The sequence below is a fragment of the Neofelis nebulosa genome, chromosome 16, assembly GCF_028018385.1.
Source record: "Neofelis nebulosa isolate mNeoNeb1 chromosome 16, mNeoNeb1.pri, whole genome shotgun sequence".
In the NCBI taxonomy this organism is placed as follows: domain Eukaryota; kingdom Metazoa; phylum Chordata; class Mammalia; order Carnivora; family Felidae; genus Neofelis; species Neofelis nebulosa.
Window position 1 is genome coordinate 8,144,159 of NC_080797.1, and position 12,590 is coordinate 8,156,748.

The window sequence follows — 12,590 nt, forward strand, 5'->3', positions numbered from 1 at the left end:
TTCCCTTCTTCCCTCCCCCTTTCTATCTTTCTTTCTTTCTTTTTTCTTTCTTTCTTTTTTCTTTCCTTCCTTCCTTCCTTCTTCCCTTCTTCCTTCTCTTTCTTTCTTTCTTTCTTCCTTTTCTCTCTCCATTTCTTTTCTTTTCTTCTTTCTTTCTTCTTTTTTCTTTCCTTCCTTCCTTCATTCCTTCTTCCCTTCCTCCTTCCCTCTTTCTTTCTTTCTTTCTTTCTTTCTCTCTTTCTTTCTTTTCTCCCTCCATTTCTTTTCTTTTCTTTCTTTCTTTCTTTTCCTTCTTGCCTTCTTCCTTCCTTCCTTCCCTCTCTTTTCTTTTTTCTTTCCTTCCTTCCTTCCTTCTTCCCTTCTTCCCTCCCCCTTTCTTTCTTTTCTTTTCTTTTCTTTTCTTCCTTTTCTTTCTTCTTTTCTTTCCTTCCTTCCTTCATTCCTTCTTCCCTTCCTCCTTCCCTCTTTCTTTCTTTCTTTCTTTCTTTCTTTCTTTCTCTCTTTCTTTCTTTTCTCCCTCCATTTCTTTTCTTTTCTTTCTTTCTTTCTTTTCCTTCTTGCCTTCTTCCTTCCTTCCTTCCCTCTCTTTTCTTTTTTCTTTCCTTCCTTCCTTCCTTCTTCCCTTCTTCCCTCCCCCTTTCTTTTCTTTTCTTTTCTTTTCTTTTCTTTTCTTTTCTTTTCTTTTCTTCCTTCCCTTTCTTTCTTTCTTTCCTAAAGAGAGAGAGTGGTAGAGAGAGAGAGGAAGACAGAGAGAATCTTCAGCAGGCTCCACACTCAGCACGGAGCCTGAGGTGGGGCTCGATCCCCCGACCCTGAGATCATGACCGGAGCTGACATCAACATTTGGACGCTCAACCCACTGAGCCACCGGGTGCCCCAGCTGTGGTTCTTTCTTAATCTCTCCTGTATGGGGTTCCGTTCCATGAGCACACCATACTTGACAGATCCACATCACTGTTAGTGGACATTTGGGTTTTTTCCCTTGATTTCTTCTTCATAGTGTCTAACTACCACTAAGCATAGTATTTAAACTTCTTCTTCCACTAACTGAATACAGGGGAGCAGAGACTGTTTTGTACAAGATTTCCAGAATCTACAGAATGCCTGGAACACAGCAGGCACTCCAAATATGTGTTGACTGCAGGAATGTTTACCTAACCTCCTCCTGGTTACTCAAGGTGCTCCTCCAATATTCCCTCCTCCTCCAGGCCGACTTTCAACAACAACAACAACAACAACAACAACAACAGTAATGCCCCTTGTTGAGACTCTGCAGCTTTGCAAGCCTCAGTCACCTGCCCAAGGTCACACGGTTGAGAGGCAGGAGTCGAACGAGTGGTTGACTTCCGAGGCCAGGTTCTGATCGCCAACAACATAGTAACACCCCCTAGACTAGTCCTGTCCAGAAAGGTGTTTGGTTTGGCCCGCCAGGGTCTTGACATTTAAAAACAAAAAGTGATTGCTAATATTAAAAAAAAAAAAAAAATTGGAGATTTTCTTACAGGGCTGTGGTGCGAGCCCTCATCACCATATTAGAGATAGCTTGCAGGGAGCTGAGCCCGGGATGAGACTCTAGTTTGAGTCGCAAGTGTGTCTTCTTTCCAGTAGAACTTTCTGCCCCAACTTTTAAAGCGAAAGTGGACCTGAAGAATAGTGCGTCCCAGGGTCCCTGGATCCTGTCCCTGACCCCCTGCTCTCCTCTCTCCCATGGCTTGTTGTCTGGGCTTTTACCTGAAGTGCTATTGCAAGTTAGAAAATCTAACCAAATTCTTCATGGGTCATTCACATCTTTTCCTTCTTCTTCTTCTTCTTTTTTTTTAATTTTAAATGTTTATTTATTTTTGAGAGAGAGAGAGAGAGAGAGAGAGAGACCGAGCATGAGCAGGGAGAGGCAAACTCTGAAGCAGGCTCCAGGCTCTGAGCTGTAAGTACAGAGCCCTATGCGGGGCTCGAACTCACGAACCGTGAGATCATGACCTGAGCCGAGGTCAGACGCTCAACCCTGAGCCACCCAGGCGCCCCCATCTTGGCCTGGCGTCCTGTGAATGGACTGGACTGCTTGAGAGGAAAGACACATAAATATGTCTCTGAAAAAAATAAATTTTGACCTAAAGAGTTTGTAAAATTCAAGTCATTATCTTCTGGATCATCTCCAGTCCCTGAGTTGGTGAAATAACATTTCAAAATGTCATTAAAAAGAGAGAGAGAGAGAGAGAGAGAGAGAGAGAGACCTGGACACGCCATGATGGATCTGAAGGGTTTGACACCTCTAATGCTTAGCTGGGAATTTATGAATCAAAAGCTTTAAAACTTAACCCAAGAAAGTTTTTTTAAGTACCACTATTTCCACCTAATTAAGGACTGTCCTACAAATATGATTTATTTGTAGCTATCACTCATGTAGAGAGTAGAGCCATCCAAGGCTTTTTAAAAAAATTTCTAATGACTTTTATGCATTAACTCAATCAAAGGGCTTTCTAAAAATATTATCTTTCCTCTTCTGGAAAAAGAAATTAATGCCTCCTTATCATATAAACTTTAGAAACTATAGAAAAATATAGTGAGACTATAAAAATTACTGGAATCTTACCACCTGGCGATGATCATTGTGGACCCTTGGAGGAGAATACCTTCCATTCTTTTCTATGCACACTTGTATATAAATGTATATATGTAGTCTAAGAATTAGTAAAAATATATATTATTATGTATCTTGCTTTATTTATTTCACATTGCTTTTGTGCTCTATTAAACAGACTCATACCTATAAACATTGCTAGGAAGCACAACTTTTTATGACTTTTGAGACTGTCTATCTTATGGATTTACCATAATTTGCTTGCCTTTTCCCTAGTTTTGGAAATTCTGCTTGTTCCCAATTTCTTGCTATTACAAACCATGCTTTCATGAAAAATCTGGTACCTGGTCTTCCCTTTTTTGATTATTTTGTTAGTCTAGATATAAACAGAATTAGTCGGATGAATACAGAATCAAAGTTTATGATCTTTATAAGGACTTCAACGAATTGCTCTCTTTCTCAGTGAGTCACATGGGGGAAATGGTTCTTTCGTAGCATTGGGTGGAAAAATTAGGGTATGGAATTGTAACTTCATTAGCCAGGCATTTGAAAGACATTAACATACGTGTCCTAGAGGGTACATTCCAGCGATTGCCTCTAGATACTTGTGTTAGGAGGAGATACTCAAATGATTGCCTTCGAGCAGCGAACAGTTTTGTTGTTGTTATTGTTGATTTGCTTTTTGATTTACTTCTTTAGATGTTTAAACTTTTATACAAGGCTTCCTGTGGAGTGTTTCTGCCCCCCAGGACACAGTTATGGACCACCCAGCACTCCGTGCTCATCTTGGTCCACACACTAATTTGTCTTATTTTTCTTTCCGTTTCTTTTTGTATTTTTTTAGTGTTTTTTTTTAGTTTATTTTTGAGAGAGAGACACAGAGCGTGAGCGGAGGAGGGGCAGAGAGAGAGAGGGAGACACAGAATCCGAAGCAGGCTCCAGGCTCCGAGCCATCAGCACAGAGCCCGACGCGGGGCTCGAACTTACGAACCCTGAGATCATGACCTGAGCCCAAGTCGGATGCTTAACCCACTGAGCCACCCAGGTGCCCCTCTTATTTTTCATTCTCGACTTCCTTTTTTCTACCTTTTTTGAAATGCTTATTTCTTTAAGGAAAGTGATGCATGTCAGTTAATTCTTCGAGATTCCTAACCCAAATGACATCCGCCTCCGCTGCCCGCCCTACTTCCTGCTCCTTAGAAGACACTCGGCTTCAACTCATTTCGTGGATTGTTTTACACTTTATTCCCTTCAAAGTTTGCAGTTGCCAGATTCCTCTAAGATCCCATTTTATTGGTGGACGCACAATTAGTGCTGAAGTCTGAAAAGTTTCTGGACGTTAATCATGTCAAAAATAAAGGTTCAAGGTAAGCGAAAAGGAGTTTTTCTCAGGCTGGGCGCACAACCAGGATTAGGTCAACCCGTGATTAAAGAGCATTTAATTCTATAGAGAAAAGTACTAAATTATATGCAGGTCCAATTACAATTGCTTACAATTGTATATAAGGACTGAATTGTTTTAAAGCATACTGCCTTTTGGGGCGCCTGGGTGGCGCAGTCGGTTAAGCGTCCGACTTCAGCCGGGTCACGATCTCGCGGTCCGTGAGTTCGAGCCCCGCGTCGGGCTCTGGGCTGATGGCTCGGAGCCTGGAGCCTGTTTCCGATTCTGTGTCTCCCTCTCTCTCTGTCCCTCCCCCGTTCATGCTCTGTCTCTCTCTGTCCCAAAAAATAAAATAAACGTTGAAAAAAAAAATTTTAAAAAGCATACTGCCTTTTAAGATGTTTTAATTAATTTCTTCAGAATATATTTATTGAAGACCATATTCTCACAATGGGTAAGAGAATGGGGTGTGGCCTTTGACCTCATGCAGGTGACTTTTTTTTTCTTTAAGATTTTTTGTCTGTTTATTTTTGAGAGAGACAGAGAGCACAGGTGAGAGAGAATCAGAGAGAAAGGGAGACAGAGAATCCCAAGCAGGCTCCGTGCTGCCAGTGCAGAGCCCAATGCGGGGCTCGAACTCACGAGTCGTGAGATCGTGACCTGAGCCAAAACCAAAAGTCAGAGACTTAACCGACTGAGCCACCCAGGCACCCAGTGGAGGTGACGTTCTTACTGAGAGGTAATATGATTCTAGTATCAATTTCAACGTGTGGGAGGTCAGATCTCACAGGTTAAGGGTTGAGCCCCATGGGCTGCCCCCGTCCTCAACTTTGGATGCCAATCACAAGTCTAGGTTGTCACCTGAACTTCTGACTAGCTATAGATTGGGGGTTCCAACCATCCTCTCCTTGGGTTTGATGAATTTACTAGGGTGGCTCACAGAACTCAGAGAAGTATTTCACTCACTGGATGACCAGTTGGTGATAAAGGGGTAATAACTCAGAAACAACCAGATGGAAGAGATCCACGGGGTGAGGTGTGGAGAGAGGGCACGGAGCAGCCATGCTCCCCGGGCACACCATTCTCCCCCTTTTCCACATGTTCGCGAACCAGGAAGCTCTCCAAACTTGATGGAGCTTTCATTACATATGCCCACTGGATGAAATCTTTGGCCACTGGTGATTCAGCCTCCAGCCCCTTTCCTTTCTCAGGAAGTCCAAGTGACATGGAATATTCCAACCTTCGAACACATGGTTGGTATCCCCTGGAAACCAGCCACCCTCCTCAGGTGCTTTCCTGGAGTCCCCTCCTTGATGTAACCAAAGACACCTTGGACACTCTCTTCACAGGAAATTCCAAGGGTTTCAGGGAGTCCCGTGGCGGAAATGGGGATGAAGACCGAATACATATATTTCTTATGAATCGCAGTATCGCGGGAGGAGATGACCATTCAAGAGATAACCACAAGTAATTACAAATCAATATGCAATTACAAAATGTGGTAAGTATTCATGGCTTTATACATAGAGGAGCATGATTTCATCTGAGGAAGTCAAGAGAGGATTGTGAGCTAATATCTGAACAAATAAACAGATGTGATGCGGGAAGGAATAAGAAGAGAGAAGATCACAGATGTGTAAACTATATGCAGAGGTCTTCATTTCCAAATAATATTGTACAACTCATGATACAAAGCTACCATGGCTTGGGGGCACCTGGGTGGCTCAGTCGGTTGAGCGTCCAACTCGTTTTCGGCCCAGGTCATGATCTCACGGTGCATGCGATCGAGCCCCGGGACCGTGCGATCGAGCCCCGTGCGACCAGCTCCGTGCTGGTGGTGCCTGCTTGGGATTGTCTCTCTCCCTCTTTCTCTGTCCCTCTCCCACTCATACTTGCTCTCTCTCTCTCTCTCTCTCTCTCCCTCAAAATAAATGAGTTTAAAAAAATTTTAATAATTAAAAAAATTTAAAAACAAAAGTTACCACTGCTTGAAGACTGTCCTTTTGTGTAGATGAGCAACCTGGGTTGGCAGTCCCGGAGATAAATCATTTTGGAACACTTTTCACGGTAGTGGCTATACTGCTATGGAACGTATTAAAAAATAAAAGTCAACGGAGTACATTCGAAAGATCTTACTGGCTTTATTCGACACTTCATGAATCAGGCGGCGTCCCATCTAGCAGACAGAAAGGAGCTCTGAGGAGCTTGTGCCAAGCGAAAGAAGTTTCCAGGTAGACGACGGTGGGGACAAGAAAGCTATACCATCAAAAAAAGCAGGTTGGTCATTGCAAGGTCACTTTCTTTCAGGGAACGCCAGGGGTCGATCAGGCAGGTGACCCAGTTGTGCTGATCATGTGATACCAGCCTGGTTCAAGAGTCTATTTCTGAGACCGCTGAAACTGTAGTCACGTCTCAATTTGGTGATGTGGGGCTTAGCAAAAGCAATTCCATTTTGGCCTTGTTGTCTTGTTTTCAATGCCTGCACGTTGCACACGGCATTGTTTCCTACCCAAAGTTAGCTTTATGAGCTATATACTTTTATTCCTATGCCTATGTTACGTTATTGGGCTTTTGGTTTTGTTTTTTATAATTTACTGTCGAGTTGGCTAACTAACATACAGTGTATACGGTGTGCTCTTGGTTTCAGGTGTGGATTCCCGTGATTCATCGCTTACATACAACACCCAGTGCTCATCCCAACAGGCGCCCTCCTCAATGCCCATCACCCATTCTCCCCTCTCCCCCGCCCGCCCCATCAACCCTCAGTTTGTTCTCTGTATTTAAGAGTCCCTTATGGTTTGCCTCCCTCCCTCTCTGTTTGTAGCTGTTTTTTCCCCCTTCCCCCATGGTCTTCTGTTAAGTTTCTCAAGTTCTACATACGAGTGAAAACGTGTGATACCTGTCTTTCTCTGACTTATTTCACTTAGCATGACACCCTCCAGTTCCATCCACGTTGCTGCAAAGGTTATGATGCCTATTTTAGAGACGAGGAAATGGTGGCTTGGAGGGTTGAAGCAACCTATCCAGAGAACCCTGCCTAATAGATGGAACAGCCAAGACTTGAATGCGCTCATCTGATTCTAGAACCCGCGGCCATTACTATGCTGTCCTGACTCCCGTGCTTAACTGACTGAGCCACACCCAGGCACCCCAATAAATAAACTTTTTTTTAAAAAAAAATGATTGCTTCAATTTCCACCTTTATGTGGCCTGTATTCCACAAGGTAGCAAATTGGTTAACTGAGACTGTGTATTACTGACCTTTCCCCCGACTCCATTGTATTTTTAAAATAATGTGTACTTATGCAACCAACAAATGACATGATTTACCTCTAGGAACATAATGTTGTTTATAAAAATAAGTGTATTTAGTCTTCCCAATTAACCTTGATTACTTCCTTTTCTGCCTCAGGGACAAAGCAGTGAGAGAAAGTCCCGTTTTCGCACCTTGTCGGAAGCCTGTTCCAGTCCGGAACCGGTTCTTCGCCAGGAGGTGGGCGTTCCCATCTGACCTTTGCCCTCGAAAGGCGAATAATCTGGGACGTAAACCCAGGTCCTTTGGAAGAGCCACAAGCGTTAAAGTGTTTTCCGTACTTTAGCTTTGTCTGAGAAAGAGAGAATTTCCCAGAAGGTACATGTATAAATATATAGATACATACTGTTTTTAGAGTTGTAGGCTTTTTCCAGAACGTCTATTTACAAACATGTTTCAGCAGAAGGTGGAAAGAAACAGGAAAGTTGCTATGTACTTGTAAACAGTAAAAACCACTTACTTTCTCGCCATCCTGATCAATCGTTTTCACATATATATGTGAGATATGTACAGACGTCCATAAAATGGTCATCATGCCTTCAAAATTGCTCTAGAAAAATTTCCTTTTTACTCGATAAAATATCACGCTATGTCAATAGGAACATTTCTTTCAAGAGAACCATTTCTTCTATTTTATTTATTTATTTATTTGTTTGTTTGTTTGTTTGTTTAGAGCGCACGAGAGAGAAAGTGCACGTGAGCCTGGAAGGGGCAGAGGGAGAGAGAGAGAGAATCTCAAGTCCCGCGTCGGGCTCTGCTCACAGCGTGGACCCTGCTTGGGATTCTCTGTCTCCCTCTCTCTCTGCCCCACTCCCTCTTGTTCTCTCCCTCCCTCTCTCTCTTTCAAAAATAAATATATACATATTTTGAAAAAGTCGTTTGATGAACATGACTCAAAATAAAGGCAAGGAGAGAAGGGTTTGCCGGAAAGAATAGTGTTCGAAGTCCGTTGGCTCTAGTCTCCCTGCTTTCGCTCTGTCCTAAGGACAGCTCTGCCATTGAGAGGGGGAACGTTTGCAACAGGTGGTTACCCTGGGCTGCCTTTGGATGGAGCTGACATTTACCTCTGTAGCCTTGTTTTGTTCTTCCATTCCCAAGAACTGCTTCCGATGCACATAGGCTTATTTGTTCGTTGCTTTGTTGATTCACGACGTGGACTGTTGTACAGTTTTCTGCCCACCCGATCTCCTTCAGATGACCTTACATGGCTATTATCTGACCTGTGAAGCGCTCATTATTACCCAGCTCTTTTCATTTAGCAAACGTAAATGGGCCAAGCCAAAAAAAAAAAAAAAAAATCGACGTTACGCTTATTTGCTATTTTAATCAGGACTCGAGTTACAAGCGACAGAAGCCGGACGAGGCTCAGCTTAGGGAAAAGCGAGAACGTTTGTTTACTGGCTCGAGGATGAAAAACAGAGGCGTGATGGAGTTGCAGCTGGACAGGTAGCCAACTGGAATCAGGATACTAAGGCCATCCAGCTTTGGTTTTTCAGTGTATTATGGAACTGCGTTGGCTTCAGGGCCTTCCCCCTGTTGACCAGGGAATGAGTGAGTGTGTGTGTGTGTGTGTGTGTGTGTGTGTATCAGCAGGGAGGAGATGGTCTGTAGATACGTCTCCGCAAAGTTCCAGACGCAAGACCTTCATGACATGAGCAGACATCCACGGGATCTTCCCTGCCACTTCCCATGGAAATAAAAACTCTTGCCAAGAATTCAATGCATCCAGCTTGGGTCACATGCCCCCAAGAAAGGTGAGCGATATATCCGTTAGCAACACATGGTTGAGTGGAACATTATCCAGTAGAATTTGGTTTCTCTCCTGTGCACGCAAAATAGTATATATTCACCATGCGTGCCTCTCGTTGAGAAATAGTGGGATGGGACATCGTTTAATACCTTTATCGGCTGTTTTTAGTTTGTCTCTTGTGACTTTTCGAGTCGGATGTTTCGTTCCTTATGAAAAGCCCTGTAGACGGCATTCTACCGTCTGTCCCTGTGAATTTGGCGACTCTAGGAACCTCATCCAGTCTTTGTCCTTTGGTGACTGGTTTATTCCAGCTAGCATGGTGTCTTTAAAATTCATCCATGTTGTCAGGAAGTCCTTCCCTTTTTTTTTTTTTTTTTTTTTAATGTTTATTCATTTTTGAGAGAGATGGTGTGAGTGGGGGGGAAAGCAGGGGGAGGGTGAAGAGAGGATCCAAATCGGGCTCCACACTGACATCAGCAAGCCCAGTGCGGGGCTCGAACTCACCAACCGTGAGATCATGACCTGAGCCGAAGTTGGACAGTCAACTGGGGGAGCCACCCAGGTGCCCCAGAAACGCCTTCCCTTTTAGGGCAGACTAATATGCCGCTGCACCACACGGCATATTTTGTGTATCCATTCACCTGTCCACGGACGCTCAGGCTGCTTTCACTTTCTCGCTGTTGCGCATTAAGCCGCCGTGAACACGGGTGTGCAAACATCTGCTTGCGTCCCTGCTTTCCATCCTTTTTGGCTTCCAAGTCTCTCCTCTTCCCCAGGAGAAGCTCACAGGCATAGGAGTCCCCCTCCCGATTGACAAGCGAGAGGTGGATGTGGCTCACGCGCGGGTGGACAACCCTCTGGGGCTTATGGGGGTGTTTCGCGCCCCGCACGTAGGACCCTCTAATGACTCCCCAGAGTGCGCGTTGCTCCGATCTGCAGGACGGTTATGGGAACTCCGGGCTGAATGTTTTGCCTGACCTCTGCCGCCTCTCCCTTAAATGGTCGTAAAAGTGGGGGGAGTGTGTGGGTGAGGGATTATTGTTACCTTAATTATTTTTGAGTCTTGAGAAATTAATCAGTGTCCCAGTGATTGCTTACATTAGGCCGTGCAAGGGCCGATCCCAGGGCAGCCAGTTCCTCCAGCTGGTCACAGATGTTGAAAGGGGCCATCAGGAAAATCCAGCAGGCTCGTGAAGAGTGGAGCTGAGGATATTTTCCTAATGATGTGTAACTAGTCAGAGAGGGACGGCTTGGTTTCTACCCCAAATTTAATTCAATCCATGAGGCTGTAACACTCGGAGCAGAGGGCGCTGGAAGATACACCCTGGTTACAGGTCCCCTTTGGAAATGGTGACTTTCTTCCTGGATAGATACTTACCTCTCCCTCACCTGAAAAGTACGTGACCACGCTACGAAGGCCTGGGTTTTGCAGGGTCCGTTGTATGTAGGAATGGGAATAACCTGCAAACGTCATCGGATTGTTTTATGGAAATGGGATGCAAGTTTGTCCTTGAGTTTGTGCCTTACCTGTTCCTCTCACGGGCTTGTTTATACTGATAATTTCATGTGCAATGAGGAGAGGGCTTGCACCAGGGGCGCCTGGATGGCTCCGTCGGTTAGTCATCTGACCTCCACTCAGGTTGTTTATCTCGCGGTTTGTGAGTTCGAGGCCTCGCATTGGGCTCTGCGCTGACAGTGCGGAGCTTGCTTGGGATTCTGTGTCTCCCTCTCTTTCTGTCCCTGTCCCATTCTCTCTCTCTCTCTTTCAAAATGAATAAGTAAACTTTAAAGAAAAGAAAAGGGCTTGCTGCAAACTGTTAATCCCAAAGTAGCCACAGTGAGAATGTATTCACTTGTCTATCCACTCAACAAATACTCGTTGAAAAACTACTATGAAGCAAGTATCTCAGTTGGGCTCGCTCTGAAACAGAGCCTGAGGCAAGGATTGAGTACCAGCGGTTTATCTGACAAATAAGCAGGAGTGGCGGGGGCGGGGGGGGGGGGCGGTGAGAAATGGGGTGCGGCAGGGGTGAGGAGAACCTATGTAGGGCATGTTAATGAGTGGGGTTCAGTCATGCTGCAGACACCCGAGAATTCAGGTGGGGCATCTCAGAATTACCCATCTACGGGATGGGGTGGGGAGCATTTATTCCTAACCCTTAATGGTTGAGAGTTACCACTGGGGACGTGAATCTGTCTGTGTACCTCTTGCAAACTCCGGAAAAAGCAGGTACTGGACGTGGGGAGCAGTCAGCTTTATAGAAACCTGTACACGAAAAGGTGGACCCGGGTGATATGAAGCCAGCCATTGACAGCGTCCGCCCTACCCCCTTGGACTTGCGTTAGGGATACAGTAACGCACCGATCGATACCTCTCTGCTCTCATTTATGAAGCAAGACAGAGTTTAAGGCAACACACATACACTGATTGTAATTGTGATAAATTCTTGCAGGAGAAAGCCATGGTAAGTGCGTAATGGGGGGCCTAACCTCCCCTAGGGATTAAGGTTGCTTCAAATTCTCGGGGTGCCTGGGTGGCTCAGTCAGTTAAGTGTCTGACTCTTGATTTCGGCTTAGGTCGTGAGCTCGTGGTCCTGAGATCGAGCCGTGTGTCGAGCTCCCCGCTGAGCACGGAGCCTGCTTGGGATTCTCTCCCTCCCTCCCTCTCTCTCTGCCCCTCCCCGGTTCACTCTCTCTCTCTCTCTCTCTCAAAATAAATGAATAAACATTTTAAATTTAGTTATTTATTGGAGAGAGGGGTGGAAGAGAGGAGCAGGGATGTGGGGCTCGAACTCACGAACCACGAGTTCACGATCCAACCCAAAGTCAGATGCTTAACTGACTGAGCCACACCCAGGCACCCCAATACATAAACTTTTTTTTTTTTAAAAGATTGCTTCAATTTCCAAATAAATGGAGTCTTAGTACGATTTTATTGACTACTTATTTACATACTGTAAGAAAAGTTTAAAATTTGGTGTTGTGAACTAATGCTTACCAGGTGGTAAACTAATTCTGAAGATAAACTAATTCTGAAACATTTTGGAGGTTCTGACAGCCTCATCGTGGTGAGATTGCTCTGATTAGATTGGCTGAGTGGTTATAATGGAATGGTTTACACCATTTTAAAAACTAATATTTATTTTTAAGTATATTTTTTAAAGTTTATTTATTCATTTTTGAGAGAGAGAGAGAGACAGAGAGAGAATGAGCAGGGGAGGGGCAGAGAGAGAGGGAGACAGAGAATCCCAAGCAGGTTCCTCACCGTCAGCTCAGAGTCTGGCGTGGGACTTGAACTCACGAACTGTGAGCTGGTGACCTGAGCTGAATTCAAGAGTTGGATGCTTAAGGGATTGAGGCACCCAGGAGCCCCTATTTTTAAATACACTTTAAAATGGGTGGACACTTTTAAAAATATTGATTTTCTTTTTGTTTTTTTTAATGTTTATTATTTTTAAGAGAGAGAGACAGAGAGAGGCAGAGAGAGGGAGAGCACAGGCAGAGGAAGGGCAGAGAGAAAGGGGGAGGCACAGAATCCGAAGCAGGCTCCAGACTCCGAGCTGTCAGC